Source organism: Neofelis nebulosa, chromosome 10 (assembly GCF_028018385.1).
Source record: "Neofelis nebulosa isolate mNeoNeb1 chromosome 10, mNeoNeb1.pri, whole genome shotgun sequence".
NCBI classification, from domain to species: domain Eukaryota; kingdom Metazoa; phylum Chordata; class Mammalia; order Carnivora; family Felidae; genus Neofelis; species Neofelis nebulosa.
This window is the reverse complement of record NC_080791.1, coordinates 26,639,520-26,661,855: the sequence shown is the minus strand read 5'-3', so window position 1 is coordinate 26,661,855 and position 22,336 is coordinate 26,639,520. Positions and strand designations below refer to the sequence as shown.

The 22,336-nt window shown below is 41.3% G+C and overlaps 1 protein-coding gene across 3 annotated transcripts in view; it reads left to right on the top strand.

The window, feature by feature from the left end:
- Positions 1-22,336, top strand: part of PRDM10 (PR/SET domain 10) — a 103,574-nt gene that overhangs the window by 5,752 nt on the left and 75,486 nt on the right. The window contains exon 1 of one of the 3 annotated variants that reach the window (XM_058687316.1): positions 18,621-18,782. The exons of the other annotated variants lie outside the window; for them this stretch is intronic. The gene's annotated coding sequence lies outside the window, so the exon portion shown is untranslated. Of the gene's footprint in view, positions 1-18,620; positions 18,783-22,336 lie in introns of those variants that run through there. 3 annotated transcript variants of the gene reach the window in all.

Sequence of the window (22,336 nt, the reverse complement as noted above, 5' to 3'; positions counted from 1 at the left end):
AAAACCTGAAATTGAAAAAATCAAGCTCACAGTTCTTTTTCTCCTATGACTTAGGAAAAGCCCATGATAATTTGATTTCAATTGTGGAACATTTTGGACCACCAGCTCATGGGACAATTGTCTTTTTGTTTTGTTTTGTTTGTTGTTTTTTTAAAGTAGGCTTCATGCCCAGCGTGGAGCCCACCATGGGGCTTAAATTCACGACCCCGAGATCAAGACCTGAGCTGAGATCAAGAGTTGGATGCTTAACCAACTGAGCCACCCAGGTGCCCCTGGGATAACTGTCCTTTTAAACACAAAAGAGTCATAGCCTACAGATAAAATCATATCCCTTTTACACCTATAATTGAAAACATTGAGAGTTTTGCCCCAACTTACCTTTGTAGAAATATTTCCTTTTACTACCCTGTATGGAGGTTTGATATAGTGTAGCATTGAACAGCATGGGCTCTGCAGGGAAAAGAACCTAGATTTATAGACTAGATTCACTTGACTCATCTTGGGTCCATTACATAATATCTGTAAACTTAGTTTATCAAATCATTTGGCTAGTTTCTTAATTACTATTATTTGTTAATTTTTTAAAATGCTTATTTATAGGGGCGCCTGGGTGGCGCAGTCGGTTAAGCGTCCGACTTCAGCCAGGTCACGATCTCGCGGTCCGTGAGTTCGAGCCCCGCATCAGGCTCTGGGCTGATGGCTCGGAGCCTGGAGCCTGTTTCAGATTCTGTGTCTCCCTCTCTCTCTGCCCCTCCCCCGTTCATGCTCTGTCTCTCTCTGTCCAAAAATAAATAAAAAATGTTGAAAAAAAAAAAAAAATTAAAAAAAAAAAAAAATAAAATGCTTATTTATATTTGAGAGAGAGACAGAGAGAGCGCAAGCCAGGGAGGGGCACAGAGAGAGAGAGAGAGAGAGAGAGAGAGAGAGAGAGACAATCTGAAGCAGTATCCAGACTCTGAGCTGTCAGCACAGAGCTGGACACGGGGCTCGAACTCAAAAGTGGTGAGATCATCATCTGAGCTGAAGTCGGATGTTCAACCAACTGAGCTACCCAGGTGTCTTGACTAGTTTCTTAATTGTTAATGTGGATAATAATAGTATCCCTCTCATAGTCTCAGTGTGAGGATGCTTGTCATTAATTAGTACAGTAGTATAAACAGCTCAATAACAAAGCAAATAGTGATCAGTGGGTCGGTATCTGTTTGCCGATTTTGGACCCTCTGCTTCAGCCAAACTGGTCTTCCCACTGTCCTTGCAGTATTCTGGAGATTTCCTTCATGTTTTCACTCCTTCATTTCTCAGATGGAATGTTTGTCTTCTCCTTGTACATCCCCACTCCCCTGCCCCCAACCCAGCCTCCTCCTCCAGTTCTGCCTACCAAATTCTAATCCATCCTTCTAGAGCAGTTGGTTGGTGATTTTTTTTTTTGTTTTTTTGGTAAAGAACCAGGGACTAAATATTTGTGGTTTTGTGGGCCATATGGTCCCTGTTACAACTATTCCTTCACCCCTGTCGTGTGAAAGCATGGCTGTGTTCCAATGAAACTTTGTTTATGGGCCCTGAAATGTAATGTAATATAACTTTCATGTATGATGAAATACTCTTTTTTTTCCTAAGTCTTTGCAACTATTTTAAAATGTAGAAACCATTCTTAGCACACAGGTTATATCCAAAAATAGGTGTCGAGCCACACTTGGGCTGTAGTTTGCCAACCTCTATGCTAGAGCAAGTCGAAAGCACATAGTCTTTCTTCACTGAGGCCCTATTTGACCATGTTACTTGGAAGTGATCCTTTTGTCTCTGTCCTACAGGATTTTTGTACTGCTTTGTAATTAATAGTACCATTTATTGAGAAATTAATCTGTATCACGTAGCAATTATTTGTGCTTATGTCTTGTTTCCTAAACATGTTATAAATTCCTAGAAGTGATGGATACTTTTTTGCCTCCCTTGTCATATAGAATGCGGTACAAGAATGCCCTTTACTTACTGGATTCTAAATGTTTGGAGGAATAAAGCAGTGAGTGTAATTAAGGTATTCAAAGTGATTTCTGAAGTTTTCTTCCCTTCAAAAATTTTTTTTTTTAAGTTTATTTGTTTTTGAGAGAGAGGGAGAGAGTGTGTGAGCATGAGTGGGGGCGGGCAGAAAGAGAATGCCAAGCAGGTTCTGTGCTGTCAGTGCAGAGCTGGATGTGGGATTCGATCTCACGAAGTGTAAGATCATGACCTGAGCCGAAATCAAGAGTCCGATGCTTAACCAATTGAGCTACCCAGGCACCCCATTTTCTTCAAAATTCTTATTTTTGTGTGCAAATCTCTACCATTTTCTTAGCGTTGCTTGAAGATTTTTGAGGCCAATCTGTTGGGGGTTATTTTCAGTCTTGCTACAAACCATGATTGTAGGCAACCTTAGTCTCATGTCCTTCTGGTAGTGGAACACCCTTGAGTAAATGTTGCTTTGTGTTTTTGACCAACCATTTTAGTTGTTTTCTAAGGAATTTGTTTATGTTTCATCCTTAATGTGTGACATTGACAGAACCATATTGTAACTACTTTACAAATGGAAAAAAAGGAGGCAATTTTAGCAAATGATATAAGAGTGGTGGGAGCTAAGGCCAGGAGCAAGGTGTGTGGGTTCTCAATCCCAGACAACAGTGTGTATATCAACAAGATTTCAGTCTCTTACTTATTTATTCATCCTGTCTTGAAGTTGATGAATGAAATTATTCTGCATTGTAAGTACTTCATACATTGATAACTATAAGGACCTACAACCAGTAGGTGTTTAGGCCACTTGTTTATGTGACATATAAGTTTTCTCAACTACATTAAACCTGCTGAGGTGAGATATGACATAAGTACAAAATGATAATTCTAGAATTAAAACTAAATTATGGGGTGCCAGTGGAATGTGTGACTCTCGATCTCAAGGTTTTGAGTTCAAGTCCCAAGTTGGGAGTAGAGATTATTTAAAAAACAAAACAAACAAACCCCAAACCTAAATTATATAGCTGAAATTGTACTTTGATGAACTTTGTTTTATTGAAAAATTTTAAGTATGTTTATATTCATTCTTTTATATATGAATGATATATGAGTTATCCCAAACTCTAGCTGTCTCATCAAAAAAAAATGATATATTTTTATACATCATTTAAAAAATCTTTTTTCAGACTATAGGAGCTGTAGGGCTTCTGGTTGGCTCAGTCAGTGGAGCATGTGACTCTTGATTTCAGGGTTGTGATTTGGAGACCCATGTTGGATGTAGAGATTGTTTAAAAATAAAATCCTAAAAAAAAAAGTATAGGAGATATATTTTAAGTCTAACAAAATATGTATAAAAGACCTTTACAAAAAAATTCTAAAACTTTATCGAGTGACTTTAAGTGAAGTCTAAGTAAATGAAGAAGATACACTGGGTCAAGGATTGGAAGATTGGATATTGCAGTATGTCAGTTCTTTGGAAACAGACTTATAGATTTAATATAATTCCAGCAAATTAAAAAAACAACAACAACTAGACAAGCTGATGGGGTGCGTGGGTGACTCAGTTGGTTGAGCGACCAACTCTTGATTTTGGCTCAGGTCATGATCGCAGGGTCATGGGATCGAGCCTTGTGTTGGGCTCTGTGCTGAGTATGGAGCCTGCTTAAGATTCTCTCTCTTTCTCTTCCTCTCCCTTTGTCCTTTGCCCCCCCAAAAAAAAACAAAAACAAAAAACTAGACAAGCTGATGCTAAAATATCTGTCAATGCCTAAGAAAAGGCAAGAGACTCTTGAAAAAGAAAAAAAATAAATTGGAAAAACTTCTCTACTGGAAGTCAACAAAAGCTATAATAATTAAGACAGTGTAGTATTGGCACCAAGATAGACTAATTGATCAATGGAATGCCGCAGGAGTCCAGAAACAGATTCACATGCATTCAAACACTTAATTTATGACCCAGGAAGCATGGCAGTTGAAAGGCAAAACAATAAATCTTTTAAGTTAACATAGGAGAATATATCCATGACTCAGTATAGGTCTTGAATATTCAATCTTATTGTAGATAAGATGTTACCTGCACTAATAAAATAATGGGCAGAAGTCTTGAACGGGCCCTTCAGAAAAGGAGATATCCAAATGTCTAATAAACCGATAATAAGGTGTTCACCCTTGTTAATAATTAAGAAAATGCAAGCTATAACCACAGTGCCATATTCCTGTATACCTAAATTATAGTTGGCAATAACAAATTCTGAAGCTGTGTTGAGCAATATGAATATTCATACCTGGCCGATGGGAATATAAGTTGCTATGACTACTTTGGGAAAGCAGTTTGGTATTACCTAGAAAGTAAAAAAATATGCAGTCTCTAAAGCCCAGCAATTCCAGTGTTAGAGAAATGCATATACATGAGATAACCAGAAAGTATATTTGGAGTAATTTTCCTGATATGAGCTGACTCAGTTAACACTGAGTATTTGAGGGCTGCTATTTTCTGTTCTGTACACACAGGTAGCTTTTGTTTTGGTACAACTGTGAATTAATGTTATTTATATTTTCCCTTTCTGCTGAATATTTTAATACAATCTTCCATCCAATCTGTTGTTTAGTTCCTAAAATAATGCTGGGCACAAAATTGGCATTTAATAAATATTATGTTTCTAAAAATTATTGTTTGAATTTTTATTATTTTTATAGCTTTGTAGTTACCTCCACTCTCTGGCCCATTTAAACCTCTTTGTGGGTTTGGTAAATTATAACCTCTTTGGGTTCCTTTGAGATCAAGCCTACCCTAGTGATTGCATCATCTGGTAGGAGGCCAAGGCAACAGCAGCAGGTCCAACCCAAGCGTGGGTTCTGGCAGCTTTGCCTAGGAGGACGCTGTGCAGCAGAGAAGGAAATGATCAAGCTCTGGAGTCAAAGGGATCTGGGTTCAAATCCCACTTACCAGCGTTATGACCTTGGACAAGTACAAATTTTTGGTTGTTGTGAAGATTGAAATTGAGTATTTTTAAATTTTTTAAAATGTTTATTTATTTTTGAGAGAGAGACAGCATGAGTGGGGAAGGGGCAGAGAGAGAGGGAGACACAGAATCTGAAACAGGCTCCAGGATCCGAGCTGTCAACACAGAGCCTGATTCAGGGCTCGAACTCATGAGCCGTGAGATCATGACCTGAGCCAAGCTGGTTGTCCAACCGACAGAGCCACCCAGGTGCCCTGAAATTGAGTATTTTTTAATTTTTAATTTTATTTAAAATGTTTATTATTTATTTTTGAGAGAGAGAGAGAGCCTGAGCATGGCGGGGGGTGGGAGGGCAGAGAGAGAGGAGAACAGGGGATCTGAAGCAAGGTCTGTGCTGACAGCAGAGAGCCTGATGCAGGGCTTGAACTTGTGAGCAGTGAGATCATGACCTGAGCCAAAGTCAGAAGCTTAATAGATTGAGCCACCCAGGAGCCCCAATTGAATATTTTTTATTTTTTTTAATTATTTTTTTTTAATGTTTATTTATTTTTGAGACAAAGGGAGACAGAGCGCAAGTGGGGGAGGGGCAGAGAGAGAGGGAGACACAGAATCTGAAACAGGCTCCAGGCTTTGACCTATCAGCACAGAGCCCGACGTGGGGCTCAATCCACGAACCATGAGATCATGACCTGAGCTGAAGTTGGACGCTCAACCGACTGAGCCACCCAGGTGCCCCTTGAGTATTTTTTTTAAAAAGGCCATCTCACAATGCCTGGCATGTGATAGATGCTCAGTAAATGGTAATAGCTATAATTATTACTATTCCCTTGGTGTTTACTTACTAACATTGGATTTCCACAGTATACATTTTATTAAGATGGACTATGATTATGCTGAATTTTAAAATAAAAAACTGCATCCATTAGGGGATTCTAATTTTGTGGTTTCCGTTAACTACTTCACTGAATTTGCAAATGAATCCAACATGTTTTAGTCTACATCTGAATGAAATGGTTTGTAGAATGAAAGTGTTTGTAGAGTAGATATGGCTGAGCTTTCTAAACAGGAATGCAATGCCACTATTTTGTTTCTCTTTATGGAAGAAAATGCTAATCATGTAGTTTTAAAATTCTATCAGTTTTAATTTGAAATATACACATTTTTTTTGAAATATACATATTTTCTTGTGAAACATATCAGCTGAGAACCCTTGCTTATAGTTAAGAGATATTTATTCCCAAATCAATTGTTCAATAATGAAAACATATTAAAATGTCTTTTAATTGGAAGTAAAACTTTTCTGGATATACCTTTATGATCTAATACTTAACCTGGGGTGATCATAACTTTAATAGTTATTAACATTTATAATATGCTCAATACTATTGTACTATATTGTAACTTTTTACTTGTCTTCACATTCAATATTTTCACCTTGCTCTGTACTTTAAGAAATGTCCTGGCTTGAAGAAGAAAGGAAGGATGGAAGGGAGGGATAGAGAGAAAGAGAGAGAGAGGTAGACAGAGAGAGAAAGAAAGAAGGGAGGAAAGAAAGAAAGAAAGAAAGAAAGAAAGAAAGAGAAAGGAAGAAAGAAAGAAAGAAAGAAAGAAAGAAAGAAAGAAAGAAAGAAAGAAAGAAAGAAAGAAAGAGAAAGGAAGAAAGAAAGAAAGAAAGAAAGAAAGAAAGAAAGAAAGAAAGAAAGAAAGAAAGAAAGAAAGAAAGAAAGAAAGAAAGACATGAAGGAAGGGAGGGAGGGAGGAAGATAGTTAGATCCTGGCTTATAGAAGACAATTGTGAATACTAGACCATGCTGGCCTCCTATAGTTAGTTTAAGATGGAGGAAGTTGAAATTTGAAGAAGGTTGAATTTTGATTACAAGTCTACTCATATGCCAGTAAGATAGAGTTTTTATGGAGACAATAACTGCTTCCCCTTGTCATCCGTCTTGTTAATCAAATGCTTGTTTTTGACCATTCTGTGTTTTATTTTTAAATTTGCAAACAAGGGACTGAGGTTGAGGAATGAAAATTTGAAAAGGAACAGCAGGTGAGACCCACATTAACCTTTTGTGGGGGAGTGAATTGGATATAAAGGGAATTACTTCAAACTAGTATCAATTTGCTTTTTGTCCTGGGTCAGCGCCATGGTCCCGCCATGGTGCTATGTATATTTCAGGAGTTGAAGTAGCCTGAACAGGTAGTCATGCTGTTTTCTCTTGTATTAAACACATAATGTTAATTAAGGAAAATTGTGTTCCAGAATAACTTCCTGCAACCAATTTTAATAGGAAATTCTTTTTTTTAAGTTAAAACAACTTAAACCACTTGAATTTAAAGAGACAGCTTAGCTCTGCCCCTGCCCTGCTCGCTTTTGCTCTCTCTGAAATAAGTAAACATTAAAAAAAAAAGAGAGAGAGAAACAGCTTAGTACTTAAGATTATGCTTCTTTACATTATCCAGTAATTTATCCTAACAATTTGGGATTGTGATGGTTGAGTCATCGTGACGATGGAGAACCATCTGTAAGAAAGGCTTTTAGAGCTTCAGAACACCCATCTGCAGTCTCCTACTTAGTTACTGCAATTGCTAATTCAACAGAAGAGCTTGAGATATTTGGGCCAGATAGCTTTCTGTGTCTAGGTGTGCCAAGGCCACAGCAAGTATTTGTACCCCTGCCAGTTGTCTGGTGAAGCAATGCTACTGTTTGAAAAGGGAGCTGGGGTTAAATGCTTGCAGCTATGTAAATCTATTATCTGAAGTTGAAAAACATGGGTGCTCAATATTACTTGATGAGTCATTTGTATCCATTCGTATCCATCGTTGAGTCTTCAAATGTTCCTCATACATCCATATTTACTTTGGAAGCTCTTTTCAAATGTTACTCATTAAGTAGACAGAACAGATTTGCTTGTTAGCAAGTGGCGAAGGGAAGCTGGAAAATCAAATACCCATCAGAGCAAGGTGGTTGGCAAGGAAGACCACCTAAATTAACAATTGCCTCAGCATTTCAGAATTCTGACATAAATTCCACAAACATTTTAGAGAGGCTGGTAAGTTGTGTATTTTGAAAGGTGTCGGGATTCTTGCTAAGTTTTTGTTTAGTAATAAAGTGTTTTACTTTGTTTTGTTTTTTTTTAGGTGACGACTTATAGCACTGAAAGTTTGTGTATGAGTGTCTATTAATGTCACTAAGCCCCAGTAAGAATTCAGAGCTCTGATCCTTCCTTGCATATTAAAGTCAGGTCTTGGCCTAATTATAATCAGTCTCTCGTATTACTTCTAGAATGATTTTCAAAAAGTGTTACTGCTGTGATAAAAGATTTTTCTTTCCTCATTTGTCCAAGGGTTGGCCAGATTTGGCTGACATCAGAATCACTTGGGGACATTTACTTATTTAGTTTTTTTTTTTTTTTTTAATGTTGATTTATTTTTGAGAGAGAGACAGTGCAGGAGCAGGGGAGGGGCAGAGAAGAGAGGGAGACAGACAACCCGAAGCAGGCCCCAGGCTCTGGGCATCAGCACAGAGCCCACGAGGGGCTCAAACCCATGAGCCGTGAGATCATGACCAGATCCAAAGTCGGATGCTTAACCGACTGAGCCACCCAGGTGCCCCTATTTAGTTTTTAAAAATATGGAACACCACGAGTCTGCGTGCTATCCTGGTGTAGGGGCCCTGTTAATCTGAACGTCGTTGCAACTTTCGTATGTGTGCTGCCGAAGGGAACACCTCCTGGGGATGTTGAAAAACTAAAATTCCTGTGGTTCCCACCTATGTCTGCAATGGACTGAATTCTCAGGGAAGTGAGTGCAGGGCTGGCTCAGTTGGTAGAGTATGTGACCCTTGATCTCAAGGTCATGAGTTCAAGCCCCATGTGGGGTTTAGAACTTACTTAAAAAAAATTCTCAGGAGTAAGGCTCTGGAATTTGTTTCTTTGCCTAGCTCCCTAGGTGATTCTGATAAAACCAGTTCGTGAACTTTGGGAATTGTAACTCTTTTACAGGCTCATCCTGTTCCAGACTTTTCTCTCTCAGTACGCCCTGAGCATGTCCTCAATTCCTCTCAAGTCTGGAACTTTCTTAACCTGTTTTTATATATATATATATATATATATATATATATATATATATATATATATATACACACACACAGTAATATATAATATATAACAATTACATAATAATATAAATATTATGTATGTACACATATGTCAAAGTTCTTGATGTTTATTGCCAAATTGCTTCCTAGAAGGTCTTCACTGATTTAAATGCTCATCTTTCTTTTTCTTTTTTAAAAATGAGTTTATTGAGGTATCATTCATATACTATACAATTCACTCATTTAAAGCATACAGTTCAGAGGCTTTAGTATATTCATAGAGGTTTGCAAGTGTCACCACAGTCAGTTTTGGAATATTTTCATTACCTCCAAAAGAAATTCCATAGCTCTCATCCATGTTGTCCTAATTCCCCATCTTCATTCTGCTGCCTACCTCTATTCATTTGCCCATGCTGCATATTTCCTACAAGTGAAATCATTCAGTATTTGGTCCTTTGTGACTAGTTTCTTTGACTTAGCAGAGCACTTTGTACCTGGTCCTATCAGACATGCCATACTACAGTACTTTCCTTACTGGTGGCCACAAATAATTCCAGTTTTTTTTTCCCTAAGTTTATTTATTTATTTTGAAAGAGAGAGAGAGTGCAAGCAGGGGAAGGGCAGAGAGAGAGAGAGACAGACAGACAGAGACAGAGAATCCCAAGCAGGCTCTGTGCTGTCAGTGCAGAGCCCGACATGGGGCTCAAACCCATGAACTGTGAGATCATGACCTGAGTCGAAACCAAGAGTCGGATGCTTAACCAACTTAGCCACCTAGGCACCCCGTTTCAGGTTTTGTTTTTTTTTAAGATTTTATTTTATTAAAAAAAATTTTTTTAATGTTTATTTGTGTGTGTGTGTGTGTGTGTGTGTGTGTGTGTGTATGTGTGTGTGTGAGAGAGAGAGAGAGAGAGAGAGAGAGAGAGAGAGAGAGAGAGGGCATGAACAAGGAAAGGGCAGAGAGACGCAGAAGGAGACACAGAATCCGAAGCAGACTTCAGGCTCTGAGCTGTCAACACAGAGTCCAATGTGGGGCTCAAACCCACGAACTGTGAGATCATGACCTGAGCTGGGGACAGATGCTCAATGGACTGAGCCACTCAGGCACCCCTTATTTATTTTCAATGTTTGTTTGTTTGTTTGTTTGTTTAGCGCCTGTGTGCCCCCCGCGCACCAGTGGAAGCGCAGGAGGGGCAGAGAGAGGGGGAGAGAAAGAGAATCCCAAACAGACTGAGAGCTGACAGTGCAGCTCCCATGAATGGGGCTTGATCTCATTTACCATGAGATCATGACCTGAGCTGAAATCAAGAGTCAGACAGTTAACCAACTGAGCCATCCAGACACCCCAGTTCTTCCATTTTTGATAAACACAGTCATCAGAAGAGGAAATGTTTTCCACAGTCTCATATCTTTGGGATTGCCCTCACTTTCCTACTGAGGGAGGCAGCCAGCCAGGCCTTGAGGGATCAGATCCTGGGCAGAGGGGATGTTTATGAAAATGAGCCCAGGCTTTCTGCACCTGCTTTTCCTCTTGGACCATTTTTCAGTTCTTGGGATGTATCAGGAGTCTCAGAAGCTGGTTGGGAGGGGCTTGCTGAGAAGTCTGAGAGGCAGAGAATCCAAAGAGCTTTAGGTAGTCTCTTGGGACTGGAGAGATAAAGATCCGAGTTGAAGGCAGTCATAACAGGAGGGCCAACATTTCAGAGGCAAGGAACACACAGAGAGGTGAGCCTGAGACTAGCACTGGTTTTCCTCTGAAGGTATTCACTGCTAAGCTGTGCTGCTCAAGGGGCTAACAAGCACAAAAGCAACAGAACAGAAGAGCATGGATTTTGGTAGTCTCACATTGCTGGGGTGATAGAAACTGGAACTCAGGGCCCAGCAAGGACAAACCTCCCTAGGTGACACCTCAGAGTCTCTGCTGCAACTCCCAGAAGGTCAAAGCTAGGAGCAGACCCAATCTTCTAGTTTCATAGACTGCAGAACAGCCAGGGGTCAGCTCCCTGGGACCCAGTGCCCTGTCCTCCCGCAGCCTGCCACGGGATGGGTGGATCTCGTGGAGGAAGATGGTAGCTGCCTGTGGGAGAGGGCACCATGAGGCTTTCAGGCGGTGGTGGTGTCCTGTTCCCTGTTCCACCGCCTTTACGGTGTGAACATCCCTCAAGTCGGATGCTAATGATTTGTGCTCTTTTCTGTAGGCCTGTGATACACTCTGCTGCTTTGAGGTTCCCTCCTAAAATCTTGTGAGAGGAGAATAGAGGACTCCTGACAGACTCTCTTTGAAATTGCTTTCAGGTTTTACCAGCCAACTAGCTATTCTTTGTAAAAAGGAAAAGTCAAACATCAAGGTTTAGCATTCTTTAGAACTCACACTGAGTGGTGGTTCCTTTTGAACCCTCCAGGATTTTAATGTAGAATTGTGGGCTCAGACCCCCAATAAGACTCTTAGCCAAGGTTTTTCTTTTCTTTGAGGAAGGAGGAGGACTCATTGCCTGGTGGGAAGATTTCTGCATGGGAAGTAGAAGGGCAAAGGGACAGATAAATGGAGGGGGAAAAGAAGGCCAAGGTTACCATTTCAGTTCTGCTTCATACTGCTTGATACACTTCATTCCTTGCTTGTTTTTGTCATCCTGTGTTTTTAATCTTTATTGTTATTATTACTTTTAAACCTTAGTTCAGTTCTCTTCTGGTTACACAGTGTTGTTCTTGATGACGGCCAGAAACGAATTAGGAAAGTTTCTTTAGGATATATATATTCTGCCATGGTTTTTAGACTGTAACACATCAGCCTTGTAATATTAAAAGTGCAGCTTATTCTGAAATTTGCCTGCCATCATTGCTCATTTACCCCATTTCGGAAGTTTTTTCTGGAGTTTTTTTTTCCAATGGCATAAAATTTTACCTGGAGGGGCACCTGGCTGGCTCAGTTGGTAGAACCTGTGACTCTTGATCTCAGGGCGGTGAGTTCAAGCCCCATATTGGATCTGGAGCCAACTTGAAAAAAAGATAAATGAATAAAATAAGATTTTATCTGGCGGAGTTTTTCTGCAGTCTTGAACTTTTCATTATTTGCTTCACTGTTAACACTTATAACAAATGTTAAATTGAATGGTGTCAGTAAAAATACCTGGAGGACCCCACTGTTATCACTTGTCAATTTTTTATCTTTACCCTCAGACCTCTCTGGTGATACGGAAATATTCCAAATCCATAACAGCTTACTTAGAAACACTTTTTACCTTTGGAACCTAGTCAGAGGCTTGTTGTTATTACATTTTAAGTTTGTTGAAAGCTTTTATGAAAGCCGAGTTTCCCTCATTATTTTCCCCCCTGCTCGCACCTAACTGGCTTCCCTGATTATTTACTTTCTCAGAAACCCTTAGTTCTGTAGGCATATTTTCCCTAATTAACATTGTGTTTATTTTACTTCATTGTGGAATTAAAAATAATATTGTAGTCCTGTGACTCTGCCCTCAAGCATGGGTTTGCAGTAGCCCTTTAGCTGGGGCAGGGGGGCACAGTAGGGTGGGGCTGAGCCCTGGCAAACAGAGGGGGCTCAGGCTGACCAGACCCACGGCTGGGCAAATTATGCCACCTCTCCCTGCAGTCATTTCCCGCTCTGTGAAATGGCACACAGTGTGGCCTTAGTCTCTTCCCAGGGTTGAGGTCAAGAGCAAATCAACAGCGTCTGTCGGGGCGCTTGGAACCTCGCTGGACGAGGTTCTAGTATTGTTCTTTTAAACGTCTCATTTCTAGTTTTTCTCAATGTTCCCAATTTGTTGTGAATTTTTAAAATTGCGACACATGGGGTGCCTGGGTGGCTCAGTCGGTTAAGCGTCCAACTTCGGCTCAGGTCACGATCTCGCGGTCCGTGAGTTTGAGCCCCGCGTCAGGCTCTGGGCTGATGGCTCAGAGCCTGGAGCCTGCTTCCGATTCTGTGTCTCCTTCTCTCTCTGCCCCTCCCCTGTTCATGCTCTGTCTCTCTCTGTCTCAAAAAAAAAAAAAAAAGTTAAAAAAAAAAAATTAAAAAAAATAAAATTGCAACACTTACGTGACAGCTTGTTTATTAGACTTCCTCTTCCCAGCAAGATTGGAGAATTTGTGCTGAAGTTTGTATAATTTTGGGATTTGCCCATCGCTACTTGCGCTACCAGTTCCTGTTCCTCCTTTAGAATGGAGTCCAGTACTTTTTTCTTTTCTTCCAAGTTCCGAAATGATCTCTCCCAGAAATCAGTTAAATGTAAAACCTCTACTTGCCATTCTAAGTGAGTGAACATAACAGAAGCCCTTTATTTTCACTTCACTTGGCCTAATTTTATAGCTTTCGAATTTCATACTACACCTCAGTCATGGAGTGGTTAGCAGCTGTTCAGAGCGCTCGTTTATGACTCTGTACTGTTGTTTTCTGAATGATGAAGGTATGGGTTTTAAACAACTTCATTGGGTTGTTGTGCTATTAAATTGATTCACAAATTGATAAGTGGTCATTGCTTACACTAGTGACTATGGCACGGAAGGCACTCAATACACGTTAGCTATCCACATATCCTGTCCCCAGGGTTGGCCCTGTGCACACTGCGCCCCCGGGCCATGCCCCGGGCACAGTGCCAGAACCAGAGGGCTATGGTTAACAGTAGATGCTCCCATGGCTGGTGGGATAGGGAGTTTCCCAAACTTTGCATTAAAAAACATGGTATAAAACCCAAGATGAATCAGGACAGGGGGCTGAGATCCAAGAAATAAATCTAGAACCAGAGTCAGGGAGTTTGTGGGCTAGGAAACTAGGATGTGAGGGGAAAAAAGGAGCAGTTGAAATAGGTCCACAGGGTGGCCTGTACTGACTGGGCCTTTAATAGGAAAGTGAACTGAACTTGGCTTCCTTTGTACCCTCTCACCCACCCACCCTGCTCCCCCTAAAATGAAAGTCTCAGAGGTCTCTCTTGTCAGGGAGGTATTTGTACCAAAGAAGTGGGAAGAATGAGACTAAGGTTGGACAGGACGTTGGCAATAAGAGCAGTCACTTCTATTTATTGTTCACCTACTGTGTGCCAGACACTTAGGGGGTGCTTTATATGGCAACTATCCTGCTAGAAGAAAAGAACAGCTAATTGGCTGTCAGGAATTCCAGAGACAGGTGTATTGGAAGTCAGCCCCTTTGACCTGAGCTGGGAGTGATTGCAGTGGTGACCTCAGGAGTGCAGGTTCAATCTGGCTGGATGGAGGCCATTGGAGGGCAGGGTTCATCCTGGATGGGAGAATCGATTAGGGGCCCCGAGTGACCATGGTGTTTCTTCATGGTCCTGATGTAAAAGGGACCAGTAGAATCCCATGTCCAGCATGGTGGAGATGGTTGACCATTACTACTGCAGCCATATGGTGTATTTTTATCTTAATTTGTTTTTGTGGTAAAGTATACATAAAATAAAATCTGCCGTTTAACCATTTTTCAGCGTACAATTTGGTGGAGGTTAAGTACATTCACAGTGTTGAACAACCATCATCGTTACTCATTTTCAGAACTTTTTCATCACCCCACACAGATACTTTACCCATTAAACAGTAACCTGCCCAGAACCTGGTAACCTCTCTTCTACTTTCTGTCCCGATGCATTTGACTATTCCAGGTACCTTGCCTAAGTGGCGTCCTACCATATGTGTCCTTGTGTGCCTGGCTTATTTCACTTAGCATAATGGCTTAGAAAAAAAAAATTTTTTTTAAAGTTTTTATTTAAGTCATCTCTACACCCAACATGGGGCTTGAACTCATGACTCTGAACAAACTGAGATCAAGAGTCACATGCTCCTCCTACTGTGCCAGCCAGGTGCCCCCTTGGCATAATGTTGTTAAGGTTCATCCGCCTTGTAGCATCTGTCAGAATTTCCTTCCTTTTTATTTTTTATTTATTTATTTATTTATTTTTTAATTTTTTTTTCAACGTTTTTTATTTATTTTTGGACAGAGAGACAGAGCATGAACGGGGGAGGGGCAGAGAGAGAGGGAGACACAGAATCGGAAACAGGCTCCAGGCTCCGAGCCATAAGCCCAGAGCCTGACGCGGGGCTCGAACTCACGGATCGCGAGATCGTGACCTGGCTGAAGTCGGACGCTTAACCGACTGCGCCACCCAGGCGCCCCACCTTACTTTTTAAAGCTGCGTAGTATTTCATTATATGTATAAACCACGTTGTGTTTCTCTTTTCATTTGTTGATGGCACCTAGGACGTTTTTAAGAGCAGTGTTCTGGGCACTTTACCAGGGTCCCATTTGTTCCCAAAAGGTCACTGTACTTAGTAGTCTGAGAATGGTGGAGCCTCACAGGTGTCTCCTCCCCCAAACCTGACTGTAACTGTTGGGCATCTTTTACCTCAGGAAATCTCTAGCACGGGAATAATCTCATGTTCGGCTTTCCCTTCTAATTCTTACCCAGTTAGCTCAGAACAATCAGATTCACTTTTTGTCTTTGGCTTTTCTTTCCCTTCTCCTGCCCATCCCCGCTCCCCCCTGCCTATTTTGCTTGTTAGTTATTCCTTTCTTAGATTTCTCTCCACCCTGTTTATTCCTGTGTTTTCCTGCCTCCTTTCCTCCCAGTCTTATCGCTGTCTTCTGGAATACTCGTATCTCCTTCTGTTTCCTTGTTGCTTTCCTCTCTTTTCTTCTTTTCTTGCCTTACTTACTCCCTTCTCTCTTTCCCCCCAGTTAATTTCTTCTTGCTCTACCATTTTTAATTTATGGCTCAGAATTGACCCTAATTATTACCTCTTTCATTTAACACCTAAAGTGCTGACTATATTCTAGTGTTCTACGCACTTTGCAGATATTAGTGCCCTTAATCCTCTTTACACCTCTACGAAGTAGATCCTGTTCTTGTTTCTGTGTTATATACGATGACATTGAGCCACAGAGAGGTTAGGTAATTTGTGCAAGGCCAACCGTTGGTGAGGGGTGGAGCCAGGATTCGAACCCAGGAGTGTGGCTCCAGCTTATGGGCCTGACCCACTTTGCCACACTGAATGGCGTTCCCTAGCTCACGGGCAGAGGGGTTTTGTAGCTCATGGTCAAGTTAAACGTAAACAATGCTTGTCCCACCAAGCTCTAAATGTTTACGGGTGCCATATCCAGAAGTCTCATTGTAGCAAGGGCGCAGGGGCACAAGAGCACCTGGCCGGGGGTCCCAAACAGGGCACGCTGCTCACAGCTGTCAGAATCCAAAGGCAGAGAGAGCAGTGGTGGGGAAACAAGAAAGGAATTTATTTCAGTGAGGCCAACGCTGGGAAGATAGTCCAGCGTCTCAAAGACTGTCTCCAAAGTGCCAAAAATAGTTGCAGGTTTATATAAGGAAAATGTGGGGCAAAGCTGGGTGGGCACGTGCAGGTGGGCAGGAAAGGTCAGGTCAATCATTGTCTTGGGGTCAGTCACACTGAGTCTTGTGTCTTGCTGGCCCAGGGAAGTCCTTACTTCTCGAGGGGGCAGGTTCGGTTCCCATCAGGGAAGGTTATGCTCTCAGAGCCTTCCATCTGCTACAAAAAAGAACCCAACTGGAAAGTTTAAGGTCAGAACAGAGGCAGTCAGAGTCCGTTTTCATCATCTTGTATCTTTACAGGAGTCTTTACAACTTTTATCTTACACTATTTGAACCTGTATTTTTTTCAAGTACCATGATTTTAAAAAATCATTTAATCTTAATTATAAAGGTGAAAAGTATTTTGACAAACTTATTTTCTAAAGAGGTAACTGATTTTCCTTAATACATTTAGTTTTGTTTTCTAGCTTTGTTTCATCACTGACATCTGACATCATAACATAACAGATGGTTCCTTAAATTTTTATTTCAGCTAAATTTATGTTATTTCAATTAAATTATTAGTAAGTGAACTTTTTTATTATCCAGGGAATCAAAATATAGTACATAACATAACTTTAAAGGAAATATACAAAGCATTGTCCATCAATTTAAATTATCACCGTTTGGAGTGTAATCCATGTCTAAGTTGCTTTTTGTCTTCTACTCATCTTTACTGGGAAGGTTTCTCTAACTGGGGAGTCAAGGACAATAAGCTTAAAAAAAAAAAAGGAAAGCTAAGATAAACAGTTTTAGGCAGTGTAAGAAATCTCTGCCTAAAGCATCTTCTAAATCTTTTCCACACTCAGTCCAGTGGGGGCAGTGGGGTGGAGGGGTGGAGGGGTGAGAGCCCTACAAGTCACAGGCTCTGCTTTTTGCGCTCTTTATTTGCTGTGTGACTTGAAGTGATGCACCTAATCTCTGGTTTTTCAGTTTGTCATCTACAAAATAGAAGTTGCTCCAGAGGGGTGGTTCTCAAACTACTCCCCGCCACCCCGCCCCTTCTGGCCCAACACTAGTGCTCTACAGCTGTACCAAGGTGTTCTTTCTTTTAAATAAAAATAAAGGGTACAATTTTCTTAGTTTTGAGTTTTCACCACATGAAATCTCATTAACCTTTTGTTGCTGTTTCTGTCAGTTGCCTTAGCCAGCACTAGGAGGTCACAAAAAAGTGGCAAAAAGAAAAAAAAAAATCGGGGAAAACTTGGAGCCCTAGTCCTGCTTAATTGATAGGTCTTTCTTTCTTTGAGGAGGGGGAGGGGGAGAGGGAGGGGGAGAGGGAGCATCTTAAGCAGGCTCCATGCCCAGTGCAGAGCCCGACATGGGGCTCCATCCCATGACCCTGGGATTATGACCTGAACCAAAATCAAGAGTTGGACACTCAACTGAGTGAGCCTCCTAGATGCTCCTATTTGATCATTTTTGAAAAAATTATAAAGTGAGGTCAGATGTGATTTTTATGTAGTTTATGTAATGGAGTTATTTGTGCTGGAATCATAACACAGGTGAAGTGTTCTTAGTTTATAGGATGAGAAACAGTGTAGAATAGTGGCCAAACATACGAGCTTGGCAGCAGGATCGCTCAAGCTCATATTGAGCTCTCCTACTTACTCTCACTAGCTCTTACTAACTCAGTTGCTGGACAAAGCATTTAACCTCTTTCTCAGTCCTTTACTGGTAAGGTGGAGATAATAACATACCTACTTCATGATTATTGTGAGGATTAAATGAATCAATGCATATTAAGGTGCTTAGAACATGCCTAGCACATAGTAAGTATGTTACAAATGTTAGCTATTGTTATTCTGTAACAAATGTATTAATATCTAATGGTACTCAGCCAAGAACATTGATTTCCCGAGCTCTGTCTTTTAAACGTATTTGAGAGCCAAGGGCCTGGAATTTCTCTTCTTGTTCTGAAATTCTGTTATTCTATGTCGTAGAATTGGATTCCTATAATCTTCTTGCTCCCTTTTTATAACTTAGTGCCTTACTGAACATGTTTTTTCTCTATACATAGAGTGAACTCACTTTTTTCATTTATCAAGTAGAATCTAATCTTAAATAGGGCTTTAGAAGGGTTTCCTTTCTGTTTCTTGACGTAAAGGTGTTTTTATATTACATACATTAGTTACAATTGCTATCTATCATTAAATACCTAATATACTTTATTCTTTGTCCTTAAGGCTGAAGAATCTGAAGCTCAGAGAGAGTAAACAAATTGTCAAAAGCTCTAAGTGGCAGATCCAAGATTCTAAGCCAGGCTATCTGACTCCAAAGCTTGCCCTGCTAGAAATACAGCAAATCTGAGTTCCTATTCCAGTTGCTGTAGTGTTTATGGAAACTAATTTAAAGCAAGCTCAAGCAGCTCTCCTTTAAGTGGAGACTAATTTCTATGTGAGTATTCTTTTTTTTTTTTAATGTTAATTTTTGAGAGAGAGGGAGTGGGGAAAGGGCAGAGACGGAGGGGGACAGAGGATCCAAAGCAGGATCCACACTGACAGCAGTGAGCCCAGTGTGGGGCTCGAACTCACTAACTGGGGATCATGACCTGAGCCAAAGTTGGACGCTCAGCTGATTGAGCCACCCAGGCGCCCTTCTATGTGAACATTCTTGAGGAATGATCTTTTTATACAAGGGTCAGCTGAAGTCACCATGTAGCTGTTCATACTCGTTCAAAGAAAGGTGAAAGATCAAACAATGACCATAAGCAGTTGTTTGTGTATCAGGTCAGCGAGCCTCTGGGCCCAGCCACATTCTGCTTGCCCCAGAAGAACCTCTTGTCTGTGCACACTTCTGTCCTCACCCTGAGGGGAGGCAGCTAGCCAGTCTCCTGCCTGGCCTGTGGTCTCTCTGTTTGCCACCCAGCCTTCTTGCACTACCTTGAGGATTCCTCACCTCTTGCAGCACCGGGCTGGCTCCTGTGTTCCTGTGTGGCAGTGATGATATAGGTACAACATGGGCAGTGGGAGCTCAGGGAAATATTAGGGCGAGATCTACACAAACACTCTGCCTCCTCCTCCCCTTCTGTGGTGACTGGTCCCCTTCTGTTCCCCTCATGAGTCCATCCACAGCTCCTTCTCCGGATTGAGACCCCGCTTCCTCCATTTTATTCCTCACACTTTTTATGTTCATTTTGCAAATCTGTCAGTCTCCCTCTAGCTTCTTTCTATGGTGTGTCTAGTGTTGGATTTCAGGGAAGGAGCCAGCAGTTTATGATAATTAGTCAGTTTGTAATGAGCCAGGAAAGTTAATTTGTAAGTGCACTGTCTGGAATGTGGGACAGCTCTTTCTGTATGAATAATGATGACATATAAGGTGCCAGGCCAATACAGAAACCGCTGTTGAATTCTTAATGTTTCTGAGTTTTAATAATGTACCAATAATCCTATGGAATTTAATTTCTCTGTGTAACAGCATTTTCTTTTTCTTTTTAATTTTTTTTCTAGTTTAAAAATGTTTATTTTTGAGAGAGAGAGAGAGGGAGAGACAGAGAGAGAAAGAGAGACCACATGTGTGGTGGAGGTGGGGGGAAGGGCAGAGAGAGAGAAAGAATCCCAAGCAGGATCCGAGCTGTCAGCACAGAGCCTGATGCAGGGCTTGATCCTGTGAACCATGAGATAGTGACCTGAGCCAAAATGAAGAGTGGGACACTCAACCCACTGAACCACCCAGGTGCCCCAATAACTATGTATAACAACATTAAAAAATTTTTAAATGTATTTCTTTGTTTATTTATTTTGAAAGGGAGAAAGTGTATGTGCAAGTGGGAGAGGGGCAGAAAATGAGGGGGAGGGAGAGAATGCCAAGTAGACTCCATGCCATCAGCACACAGCCCGATGTGGGCTCCACCCCATGAACCCTGAGATCATGACCCGAGCTGAGATTAAGAGTTAGACGCTCATTTGTGACTTCAAGCCCCGCGTCAGGCTCTGTGCTGATGGCTCAGAGCCTGGAGCCTGTTTCAGATTCTGTGTCTCCCTCTCTCCCTGACCCTCTCCCGTTCATGCTATCTCTCTCTGTCTCAAAAATAAATAAATGTTAAAAAAAGAATTAAAACACACACACACACACACACACACACACACACACACACACACACAAAGAGTTAGACGCTCAACCAACTGAGCCACCCAGGCGCCACTGTATAACAACATTTTAAAGTGAAATTGTGTTTATAGTTCAACCCTTATCTTAGGTACACATCTACCTTTGAAGGCAGACCTGTGCCTTGTCTAACACCTCTACATTCAGGTGATGAAGTGAGAGTCTCTCAACTTTAAGTCCTGGGCAGTTCTGGAGTAGTGGCTTCATTTAGCGCTCTAGGCCCAGTGGTGGTGGGAACTAGGCTGGTGGATGATGAGGGGGTATGGCTCAGGGGTGAATGGCAGGATGGGAACTCTAGGAAGTAGGAGGAGGGCAGGTATTTGGGGAGGCTGGGCACAGTAGCACGCTCCATTGACCTGTTTAAAATTTTTTTTTTTTCAACGTTTTTTATTTATTTTTGGGACAGAGAGAGACAGAGCATGAACGGGGGAGGGGCAGAGAGAGAGGGAGACACAGAATCGGAAACAGGCTCCAGGCTCCGAGCCATCAGCCCAGAGCCTGACGCGGGGCTCGAACTCACAGACCGCGAGATCATGACCTGGCTGAAGTCGGACGCTTAACCGACTGCGCCACCCAGGCGCCCCCATTGACCTGTTTAGACCCAACCTTATTAGTGAACTGGCTGGAACAGCAGGCATGTATCTTTCCTTCTTCCTTCCCCTTACTCTTCAGTGTGGTCAGTCTTTTCATGTAAGTATTACTGGGATGAGCTGGGAATTGGGCCGCCTGTCTCCTCCATCAGACTGTGAATTCTACAGGAGCAGGGTTTTTGCTCACCTTTTTATGTGTTTGATGTTCACAAAGCATGAAAAAATATTGATACCATTTCTTGAATGTTCATCATTATGCTATGTTATCCCAAGTGTTACCATGTTTTATTGAATCTAAGATGTCTATGGTAAGATACGTAATTGCTTTATGTATTGTTACAAAAGAAAAGGCCTTGCCAATTAAACTCTGATACAAGTGCTTTTGCCGCTTAGAATTTTTATTGTATACTTACTGAAAGAGCTCTTGTAGATTTATTTAAACATGGATTTTTATCACATTGCTCTTATGCACACATAAAAGGGAAAATGTAAGTGAAATAAATTGATTAAGGTATTCCCCCAATTTTATCACTTCCAGAGTCTGACTCTTCAGAATCTTTTCTGACTCAGAGTCATTGATGTATCTCTGTGTCATCAAGAGTGTTGGTGATGCAGTATTTCTTAAAAGAAGGCATACTGTCTCCAGGAATCCCCTCCAAGCAGCTAGTACCCATTCTGGGAGTTTTAATCCCAGTGTTTTTTCACTCGATCTGTGGCAGGCTAGTGTTCCCCGTATCCCAGTAATAACAGTGCATATTCATTGCCATCACTGTCTCCCCAGGTCCTATCGGCCCTTGGTTGTTAAGGGTATATTCCCAGTGATGAATATTTGCTTCCCTAATCAGATTTATGCCCATGCCTTTCAGTTTTAATGCCAAATTATAGTGTAATCTTTTTGAAGACATTTAAAATGGCAGTTAGACTCAGGGTGTCCAGTGTTGACAACATCATGACTCAGTGAAGCGAGGACAGAGCTAATGAATGGCTGTGAGCAAGGTCACACGCAAGCAGGCAGTGGCATCCACATCCTGACTGCCACCTGGAAGATAGTGACCACAGGACACAACAGTTGTAAAATGGATTCAGAAGTGTTAAAATGTGGGGAAAAATGCACTATAGGCTTGACAAAATATAGATTGTTAATTCCAACAACAACCATGCTGGGCAGATCATTTGGATTTTCAGATGACAAAACTGGGGATCAGTGTGTGGCTTACTAACGTCAGAGCTCCTGAGCACCTGGTAGATTTGGGA